Genomic DNA, 12,426 nt, shown 5'->3' with positions numbered 1-12,426 from the left:
ACCAAGTTTATCGAACCAGTAGGAGAACCTCCTCACACCACTTAAACAGCACCTACACACAAATAATAAATACTCGCAACCCGACGTGTTAAAGGGGCTGTCAATCCCTTTCGGGTACGGCGCCTCAAGATAGGCAAGTAACGTGAGATAAAAGTGGTATATAGGATAAATAGATCACGGAACAAATAAATTGCAGCAAGGTATTTTTGTATTTTTGGTTTAATAGATCTGAAAATAAATGTAGAGGAAAATAGATCACAAAGGCAAATATGATGAAACGAGACCCGGGGGCCGTAGGTTTCACTAGTGGCTTCTATCGAGAAAAATAGCAAATGGTGGGAAAACAAATACTATTGGGAAATTGATAGAACTTCAAATAATCATGACGATATCCAGGCAATGATCATTATATAGGCATCATGTCAAAGATTAGTAGACCGACTCTAGCCTGCATCTACTACAATTACTCCACACATTGACCGCTATCCACCATGCATCTAGTGTATTAATTAATGGAAAAATGGAGTAATGCAATAAGAACGATGACATGATGTAGACAATATCCACTCATCTATTATGTAGATGTAGACCCCATCTTGTTATCCTTAGTATCAACGATACATACGTGTCAATTCCCCTTCTGTCACTGGGATCAAGCACCTAAGATCGAACCCACTACAAAGCACCTCTTCCCATTGCAAGATAAATAGATCAAGTCAGCCAAACAAAACCCAAATATCGGAGAAGAAATACGAGGCTATAAGCAATCATGCATATAAGACATCAAAGAAGACTCAAATAACTTTCATGGATAAAACGTCGATCTGATCATAAATTCAAAGTTCATCGGATCCCAACAGACACACTGCAAAAAGGCTTACATCATATGGATCTCCATGAGAACATTGTATTGATAATCAAGAAAGACATAGGAAGCCATCTAGCTACTAACTACGGACCCGTAGGTCTACAAAGAACTACTCACGCATCATCGGAGAGGCATCAATGGAAGTGGTGAACCCCTCTGTGATGGTGTCTAGATTAGATCTGGTGGTTCTAGACTCTACGGCGGCTGGAATTGAGTTTCATCAACACCCTAGGGATTCTGGAATATTGGGGTATTTATAGAGCAACGAGGTGGTTCAGGGACACACGAGGTGGGCACAACACACCAGGGCACGCCTGGGCCTCCTGGCGTGCCCTGGTGGGTGCTGCTCCCCTCGAGCCACCCCCAAATTCTTCCTTGGCCCACTAGATGTCTTCTGGCCCAAAAAAAATCCTCCAGGAGTTTCGCTTCATTTGGACTCCGTTTGATATTGATTTCCTGCGATGTAAAAAACATGCAGAAAACAACAACTAGCACTGAGCACTATGTCAATAGGTTTGTACCAAAAATGATATAAAATGACTATAAAATGATTGTAAAACATCCAAGAATGAAAATGTAACAACATGGAACAATCAAAAATGATAGATACATTGGAGACGTATCAGCATCCTCAAGCTTAATTCCTGCTCGCTCTCGAGTAGGTAGATGATAAAAACAGATTTTTTGATGTGGAATGCTGCGTAACATGTTCATCACATTTATTTTCTTTATAGCATGGGCATATGGACTTTTATATGATTCAAAGCAATAGTCTAGTTTTGACATGAAGACTTTAATACTCAAGCAAACCAACAAGCAAAATGTCTTTCAAAATATCAACACTAAAGCAAGTTATCCCTAGCCCATCATGCTCAATCATTGATCCAATCATGAAACACACTCGAATATTAGCTACACCCAATGCTCAAATACGATATAGTGCCCCTTAGTTTGCGCTTTATAAGAGTATATGGAGACTCAAATTCAAAATAAAAATTGCATAAGGAAAAGAAAGCCCCTTCGCGGAGGGAATTAGGGATTTGTAGAGGTGCCAGAGCTCAAAGCTTAAATTGAGAGATAAAATATTTTTGAGAGGCATACTTTTCCCACCAACGAAAACGACTTGGAGCATGCCAACAATTTCCATTCTAGATACATCATAGGTGGTTCCCAAACAGAAGATAAAGTTTATTCCTTTTTCCACCATTACTTTCACTTTCCATGGCCAACTGTATCCACGAGTGCCCTCCATAGCAACACTTTCCAAGGAATTTATTATCTGACAACATAAAGTAAATTCATTATTCATTTTGGGACTGGGCATCCCTAATACCTTTATCGTACTCTCGTGCAATGACAAGTGAATAAACACTCATCCTGAGAATAACACATGTAGCATGGAAAATATTGGTCACCCTTCACCGCCTCGCGAGCGGTATAGCACACAAAAGAGAAATTTATTTTGAAAATTAGAGATGGCACATGCAAATTTGCTTAGAATGTCATGAAAATACCGCATATAGGTAGGTATAGTGGACTCATAAGGCAAAACTGGTTTAAAGGGTTTTGGATGCACAAGTAGTGATCATACTTAGTGCAAAATGAAGGCTAGCAAAAAGATTGAGAAGTGACCACCCAAAAAGCGAAAAATCTCGTACCCAAGCATTAAGCATAAGTAACACCAAATAATGCACCATAAGTAGGATATAATCTCATTGCATAACTATTGACTTTCGTGCTTGCATAGGGAATCACAAACCTTAACATCAATATTCTTAGTAAAGCACAATTACTCATCAACATAACTCATATATCATATCGTCATATCTCAAAACCATTACTAAGAATCAAGTTTATTTTGTCCAATGATCTTCATGAAAGTTTTTATTATATCCTCCTTGGATATCTATCAATTTGGGACTATTTTCATATGTTGCTCTTGATAAGCTCAAAAAAATATAAGTGAAGATCATGAGCATAATTTTTTCTTTCTCTCGAAATAATCTAAGTGAAGCAAGAGAGAATTTCTTAAAATTTTACTAACTCTCAAATAAATCTAAGTGAAGCATGAGAGCACTTCTTCAAAAATAACAAAGCACACTGTGCTCAAAAAGATATAAGTGAAGCACTAGAGCAAATCCATGGCTCTAAAAATTTAAGTGAAGCATAGGAGCAAGCATAGCATAATTTTTGGCCTCTCTCAAAAGGGTGTGTCCAGCAAGGATTCAACACTTAAAACACAAAGAAAAACAAGCAAAGACTCATATCATAAAAGAAGCTCCAAGCAAACCTCATATTATGTGACGAATAAAAATATAATTTCAAGTAAAATACCGATGGTTGTTAGAAGAAAGTGGGGATGCCACTCGGGGGTATCCTCAAGCTTAGTTGCTTGCTACTTCTTTGAATATTATCTTGGGGTGCCTCGGGCACCCCCAAGCTTAGCCTTTTGCTAATCCTTATTCCTTCATCCATCGTAAGATCACCCAAAACTTGAAAACTTCAATCACACAAAACTCAAACAAAACAATCATGAGATCCGTTAGTATAAGAAAGCAAACCACTACTATAAGTAATGTAGAAAACCTATTCATATTTTGTTTTTGCATTATATCTAAAGTATTCCAACTTGTATATGGCAAAAACTCATCAAAGAAAACCATAGAATCATCAAAACAAGCACACAACGCAAAGGAAACAGAATCTGTCAAAAACAGAATAGTCTGTAGCAATCTGAATATTTCGAATACTTCTGTAACTCCACAAATTCTGTGATATAAATTGGTGGACGTGAGGAATTTTTCTATTAGTCTTCTGCAAAAATAATCAACTCAAAAGCACTCTTTTGTTAAAAATGATAAATAATCTCGTGAGCGCAAAAGTTTCTTTTTCCAGCAAGATCAAATAAAGTTTCACCCAAATCTTCCTAAAGGCCTTTCTTGGCACAAACGCTAATCAAAACACAAAGAACACAATCATAACAGTAGAATAATTGTGCTAACATAGAATAACAAAAAGCAAAAATAAATTTTATTTATTGGGTTGCCTCCAAACAAGCGCTATCGTTTTACGCCCCTAGCTAGGCATAACGCGTGGGATCTAAGTTTTGTCATCTTTGGTTCTAGATCCATAAGATGCCCTCATGATTGATTCATATGGTGGCCTAATTCTTGTTCTAGGGAAGTGTTCCATTCCCTTCCTTAGTGAAAATTGAAATTTAATATTGCCTTCTTTCATATCAATCACGGCACCAATAGTACGCAAAAACGGTCTACAAAGAATAATTGGACAAGATGGATTGCAATCAATATCAAGAACAATAAAATCTATGGGCACATAATTCCTATTTGCAAGAATTAGAACATCATTAATTCTTCCCATATGCTTTTTAATAGTAGAACCCACTAAGTGCAAATTTAAATAGCATTCTTCAATATTGGTAAGACCAAGCACATCACATAAAGATTTCGGAATTGTAGAAACACTAGCACCCAAGTCACACAAAGAAAAACACTCATAATTTTTAATCTTTACTTTGATAGTAGGTTCCCACTCATCATGCAATTCTCTAGGAATTAAAATGTCTAATTCCAACTTTTATTCAAAAGCTTTCATCATGGCATCAACAATATGTTTAGTAAAAGCTTTATTTTGTTCATAAGCATGGGGTGAATTTATCATGGATTGCAACAAAGAAGTACAATCAATCAAATAGCAACTATCATAATTAAAGTCTTTGTAATCCAAAATAGTGGGCACATCACTAGTTAAAGTCTTGACCTCTTCAAACCCACTTTTATCAATTTTCTCAACAAGATTTTCACCCTCCGAATCATAGGGATGCCTTCTAACTAAAGTTGACTCTTCTGCCGTCCCTTTTTCATCAATCTTAAATTTACTGAACAAAGAATCAATAGAAGAAACACAAATCATTTTAAGATCTTCATCACTTTTATGATAGTAATCACTAGAAAACACTCTTTCTAAAAATTCTCTTTTAGCTCTAAGCATAGCCGTTCTTTTCTTACTTTCATCCTTAGAATAATAAAGAGATTTAATTGATTCGTCAACTTTAGGCACACAAATTTTCATCTTGAGAGTTTCTACATCATGAGAAATCTATCAACACTTCTAGACAAATCATCAATTATATTCAACTTTTCCTCTATCGAAGTGTTGAAAGCCTTTTGTGTATTGATAAATTCTTTAATACTGCTCTAAAGAACAATGATGTTTCTATAACTATTATAGGTGGGATTACCATAGGAGTTACCATAATTATTATAGGAATTACTAGGAAAAGGCCTAGGATTAAAATTACCTCTATAAGAATTGCTATTTAAATTATTTCGCGAGACAAAATTCACATCTATGGCATCACTATTTTGCTCAATCAAAGTAGACAAAGGCACATCATTAAAATCAATAGGAGCACTTTTATTAGCAACCAACTTCACAAGAGCATCAACTTTTTCACTCAAAGAATTTATTTCTTCTACCGAATTGACTTTTTTACTAGTAGGAGCTCTTTCGGTACGCCATTACGAGAAATTTGCCATAATATTGTCTAGAAATTTAGTAGCTTCACTCAAAGTAATTTCCATAAAAGTACCCCCTGCGCCGGAATCTAAAAGATTGTGAGAAACAAAATTCAATCCCGCATAAATTTTTTGTATGATCATCCAAAGATTTAGCCCATGAGTTGGGAAATTCCTTAGCATCAATTTCATCCTTTCCCAAGATTGTGCAACATGCTCATGTTCAAGTTGCTTGAAATTCTTGATCTGGGTTCTAAGGGAAATAATTTTTGCGGGCGGTACTTGGTAATAAAAGCATCCTTGCACTTGCTCCAAGAATCGATACTATTGCAAGGCAAAGAAGAAAAGCAAAATCTTGCGTGATCTCGCAAAGAAAAGGGAAATAATTTCAAATCCACAACATCATTGTCCACATATTTTTCCTTTTGCATATCGCATAATTCCATGAATGTGTTAAGATGGGACGCGGTATCCTCATTAGGAGTACCAGCAAATTGATCTTTCATGAGAAGATTCAACAAAGCAGTATTAATATCACAAGACTCCGCACTAGTGGCGGGAGGAGCAATTGGAGTGCTAATAAAATCATTGTTGTTGGTATTTGGGAAATCACACAAAATGGTGTTCTCTTGAGTCATGGTGACTTAACAACAAGATTGCACTAAAAACAGATCTGACAAGAAAAACGGCGAACGAAAAAGAGGGCCAATAAAACGGCAAATTTTTGTGAAGTTGGGGAGAGGAAAACGAGAGGAAAATGGCAAATAATTTAATTTGCGAGGAGATGAGATTTGTGTTTTGGAACCTGGTTGATGTTGAAGATCCTCCCTGACAATGGCGCCAACAATTCCTTTTGACGTCTGCTAGGACTACGTCAGTATTTCCCCAAAGAGGAAGGGATGATGCAGCATAGCGATGGTAGGTATTTCCCTAAGTGATGAGACCAAGGTTATCGAACCAGTAGGAGAACCTCCCCACACCACGTAAACAGCACCTGCACACAAATAACAAATACTCGCAACCCGATGTGTTAAAGGGGTTGTCAATCCCTTTCGGGTACGACGCCTCAAGATAGGCAAGTAAGATGAGATAAAAGTGGTAGATAGGGTAAATACACCGCGGAACAAATAAATTGCAGCAAGGTATTTTTGTATTTTTGGTTTAATAGATCTGAAAATAAATGCAAAGGAAAATGGATCGCAAAGGCAAATATGATGAAAAGAGACATGGGGGCCATAGGTTTCACTAGTGAGTTCTCTCAAGAAAAATAGCAGACGGTGGGAAAACAATTACCATGGGGCAATTGATAGAAGTTCAAATAATCATGATGATATCCAGGCAATAATCATTATATAGGGATGACGTCCAAGATTAGTAGACCGACTCCTGCCTGCATCTACTACTATTACTCCACACATCGACCGTATCCAGCATGCATCTAGTGTATTAAGTTCATGGAAAAACGGAGTAATGCAATAAGAATGATGACATGTTGTAGACAAGATCCATTCATCTATTATGTAGATGTAGACCCCATCTTGTTATCCTTAGTAGCAACGATACATACGGGTCGGTTCCCCTTCTGTCACTGGGATCAAGCACTGTAATATCGAACCCACTACAAAGCACCACTTCTCATTGCAAGATAAATAGATCAAGTTGGCCAAACAAAACCCAAATATCGGAGAAGAAATACGAGGCTATAAGCAATCATGCATATAAGAGATCAAACAAGACTCAAATAACTTTCATGGATAAAAACATAGATCTGACATAAACTCAAAGTTCATCGGATCACAATAAACACACCACAAAAAGGCTTACATCGTATGGATCTCCAAGAGACCATTGTATTGATAATCAAGAGATAGAGACACACAGAGAGAGAGAGAGAGAGGAAGCCATCTAGCTACTAACTACGGACCCGTAGGTCTACGAACAACTACTCACGCATCACAGAGAGGCACCAATGGAAGTTGTGAAACCCTCTGGGATGGTGGCTAGATTGGATCTGGTGGTTCTGGACTCTACGGCGGCTGGAATTGATTTTCGTCGACTGCCCTAGGGTTTCTAGAATATTGGGGTATTTATAGAGCAAAGAGACGGTTCAGGGGGCACCCGAGGTGGGCACAACCCACCAGGGCGCGCCTGGGCCTCTTGGCGCACCCTGGTGGGTGCTGCTCCCCTCGAGCCACCCCCAAGTACTTCCTTGGCCCACTGGATGTCTTGTAGCCCAAAAGAAATCCTCCAGGAGTTTCACTGCGTTTGGACTCCGTTTGATATTGATTTCATGCGATGTAATAAACATGTAGAAAACAACAACTAGCCCTGGGCACTATGTCAATAGGTTAGTACCAAAAAATGATATAAAATGACTATAAAATGATTGTAAAACATCTAAGAATGATAATATAACAGCATGGAACAATCAAAAATTATAGATACATTGGAAATGTATCACCCTGAGGGAGAGCCATCGAGGCAGCGTTGTCGTGTTACCTTTAACCTGGAGGTTTCCATTAACGTCGTTAGTTCAGGATCCGAGTCTGGCTCAGGAGAGGACCCAGCAGGACCAGCAGAGCACTAGATCATCAGAGTATCCGATTGTCACGCCCAATATGCGACCCTATCCAAAAAGAACTCGAAGGTCCCACCAAGGATAGACCCGCATATTGTAACGCTTTTGCAAGGTGGATATCATTACATCAACATTACATAATAGATGGGGATACATACATAAGGCATACAATGCCACACGAATACAACATCACAATACATCAGAGCATCATTCGACTACGGATGAAACACAAACAGAAACTCAAACGACATCCACCCTGCTAGCCCAGGCTGCCGACCTGGAACCTATCCCCTGATCGAAGAAGAAGCAGAAGAAGAACTCAACGCAAGCAAGCATCGCTCTCGCGTCATGATCATCGTATAACCTGTACCTGCAACTGTTGTTGTAGTAATCTGTGAGCCACGAGGACTCAGCAATCCCATTACCATGGGTATCAAGACTAGCAAAGCTTAATAGGAAAGGAAGGGGTAAAGTGGTGAGGCTACAGCAGTGACTAAGCATATATGGTGGCTAACATACGCAAATAAGAGCGAGGAGAGAGCAAGAGGAACGGTCGTCAACTAGTAATGACCAAGAAGTGATCCTGAACTCCTACTTGCATCAAACATAACACAGAAACCGTGTTCACTTCCCGGACTCCACCGAGAAGAGACCATCATGGCTACACACGCGGTTGATGCGTTTTAATTCGCATCTGGTGTCAAGTTATCTACAACTGGACATTAACAAATTCCCATCTGCCTATAACCGCAGGCACGGCTTTCGAAAGATTATACCCTGCAGGGGTGTCCCAACTTAGCCCATGACAAGCTCTCGCGATCAACGAAGGAATAGACCTTCTCCCAGGAAGACCCGATCAGACTCGGAATCCCGGTTTACAAGACATTTCGACAATGGTAAAACAAGGCCAGCAAGACCGCCCGATGCGCCGACAATCTCGATAGGAGCTGCACATATCTCGTTCTCAGGGCAACACCGGATGAACACTACGTACAACTAAAACCAGCCCCCGAGTTTCCCCGAGGTGGCGCTGCAAGTGGCTCTGGTTCGGACCAACACTTAGACAAGCACTGGCCCGGGGGGGTATAATAAAGATGACCCTCGAGAGAGCAACTCCCAAAGGAAAAGTAGGTGGTGGTGAGGCAAATGGTAAAACCAATGTTGGGCCTTGCTGGAGGAGTTTTATTCAAAGCGAACTATCAAGGGGGTCCCATAAATCACCCGACCGCGTAAGGAACGCAAAATCCGGGAACATAACACCGGTATGACGGATACTAGGGCGGCAAGAGTGGAATAAAACACCAGGCATAAGGCCGAGTCTTCCACCCTTTACCAAGTATATAGATGCATTAATAATATAAGAGATATTGTGATATCCCAACCAAAATCCTGTCCATCATGGAGAAATCTTCAACTTCACCTGCAACTAGCAACGCTATAAGAGGGGCTGAGCAAAGCGGTAACATAGCCAAACAATGGTTTGCATAGGAAAGGTGTCAAAGGTTAGAGGTTCATGGCAATTTGGGATGGCTTGATAAACAGGTGATAGGTAACGCAGCATAGCGATAGAACGAAGCAACTAGCATAGCAATGATAGTAGTGAGATCCAGGGTGGCGGTCATCTTGCCTGAAATCCCGCAAGGAAGAAGAACGAGTCCATGAAGAAGACGAACGGATGAAGCCGAACCAAGCGTAGACGAACGAATCCTCACGATCGCAACGGAACAGGAACTATCGAAAAGAAGCACACAACATAGTAAACACACCACACATGAACAAGGCATGATGCACAAACAAGTATGATGCATGACAAAGCTACATGAAGCTACTCATGGCAAGAGATGATGCAAACAAGAGCAACACATCAAAGCAAGTTTAAATGAGGCCGGGAACAACATATAACAATTCCGGTAAGTCCTCATATGCATATTTCGAAATTGGTCCAGATCTGAATAAACCTTATGTTCAAGTTGTTAAACAACAAGTTAAGATGCACAAAGATGATCTACACGAGATTCTAGTCAAGTTACATATGAAGTTCATTAGATTTGGAGCTACAACCTAGAAGATATGAGCAAAACAAGTCAAACATGGCATTGATGCAAAATGCATACAAACATCAAGCAAACACCTCAAAACAAGGATGCAACATGATAATATGAAGCTACATGCAATTCTAAGCAAGTTTCATATAGAGCACACTCAAAATGGAGCAACGGTTCAACACACACACATGAAACAAGTTATAGCAACAATCTGCCAAAAACAACAACTAGGCATATTGCAAGCATCAAAACAATGAGCTACAGCACCTCAACATGAAAACAAAAGACATGGGCATGATGTACAGGTCAAGCCTAACAAAACATGAACACTGGGCTATCTCTAGAAATCACTAGAACATGCTCAAACACACATGATAAGATTGCAAGTTATAGCAATTTCAGACTTTGCAGAAAATAACATCACGATGTAATGTTTAGAGCTATCAAACAACATGTTACAAGAACTTATCATGGCAAACAAAGGCATGGCATGAATCTACTTATTGCATAGATCAAAAATCCCTTACTGACCATAAGCCAAAAAGGATCAGAAAATATGATGGCACCCATGTAAACATGGCAAGTTATATTACAGATTCAAACATGGCAGAAACAGAATTATTAAGGCATGTAGATGAGCTTGTGCAACTCACTACAGATCATTACATGGCATGGCAAGGCACCCAACAGTAAGAAGGCATGTTTGTGAAGCTAAGCATGGCACTAGAAAGGTCATAGGGTGCATGGAACACTAGGAAAACACATGGCAACAACTGAACTTAATGTTAACAGGCTGACAACAACATTATGAAGCAAATTTGGAGCAAGATATGAACAATCTACAGCAAGCTATAAATGCAACCAGGGGCATGGATGGTTAGAGGATGACATGTAGATCAAAACATATTTATAGAACATCTCCAGATTATGCATAGAATGATTAGTAGCAACATGTTTATATAGCATCACGAAATAAGAGATTCAGCCTAGCAAAACAGAAGGCTTGGGCATGATGTACATGTAAAGCATAACAAAACATGAACACTGAGCTATCTCCAAAAATCACTAGAACATGCTCAAACACACATGTCAAGATTGCAAATAATATCGGTTTCAGACTTTGCAGAAAATAACATCAGGTTGCAATGTTTAGAGCTATCAAACAACATGTTACAGGAACTTATCATGGCAAACAAAGGCATGTAATGAATCTACTAAATTCATAGAACAAAAGTCCTTTACTGACCATGAGCCAAAAAGGACCAGAAGATATGATGGCACCCATGTAAACAAAGCAAGTTATAATATAGATTCAAACATGGCAGAAACAGAATTATGAAGGCATGTTGGTGAGCTTGATTCACTCACCTCAAGTCATTTCATGACAAGATAAGCATATCATCATCTAGAAGACATGTTTATGAAACAAACCAAGGCAAGAACAAGTTCATAGCATGCAAGGATCAACTACAACAACCTTGGCAAAATTGAATAACATGTAAACAATCTGCCAGGAAACATTTTGAACAAAAGTAGAGCACTCAAATGACATGCTAGGCTACTCCATAATTGCAACCAAGGGTATGAATGGATAGACAATAACCATATGTTCAAAATATCCTTACTGAAGTATCTCAAAATATGCATGGATCTCTCTGTAGCATCAAGTTTACATGGCATCAAAATAATAGCAGAACAGGGACTAAAATCAGCAACATCACGATGCCTAGTTTGCATGCTTGTGCTAGTCACCACATTGATCACAAAAATACATGGTAAGCACCTCTGTAAAGAAGACATGTCATAGTTCAAAACACATGTAGACATCTACCTCATAGGATGCACACATCAATCATGGCAAAAATGACAAATGAGGTCGTTCTGTTAACAGACAGCAGAAAACATCATGAAGCACTCTTACAACGATGATTCAGGCATCAAGATGACCACAAATGAACATGATGCAATGGAATGAAATGATGTACTCGTCGAGGCGAACAATTTGACATATTACACGCACGAAACGGAGCTACGGATGCAGAGATACGATGCGATGAACATGGCATGAAAATGTCAAAATTCTAGGACTTAGCAGTTTCTGAAAAAAAAAGGACGAGCGCAAAATAGTAATATATCGCCTGGGCGGGGAACAGGGGCTGGCGCGATGCTCACCTAGTGGGCTGCAGGCCCACTTCGGTGGAGGAGGCGGCCTGGCAGTCCGGCTGAAGCTGGGCCGGGCCGAGGCGCTGGGCTGGGCCGCGGGGAAGCCGGATCTGGCCGGAGTGGTTGAGGGCGGCGAGTGTCGCAGGGCGGCGGCGGAGCTTGGTGGCCGGAGGCGGAGGCGCTTCGGCGGCCGACGAGGCGTGCGGAGGGCGCGGAGGCGCTCGACGAGGCGGG

The sequence above is a fragment of the Triticum aestivum genome, chromosome 6B (genome assembly GCF_018294505.1).
Source record: "Triticum aestivum cultivar Chinese Spring chromosome 6B, IWGSC CS RefSeq v2.1, whole genome shotgun sequence".
Taxonomy (NCBI): Eukaryota; Viridiplantae; Streptophyta; class Magnoliopsida; order Poales; family Poaceae; genus Triticum; species Triticum aestivum.
The sequence above is the reverse complement of the archived record's forward strand: the minus strand, read 5'-3'. Positions refer to the sequence as shown.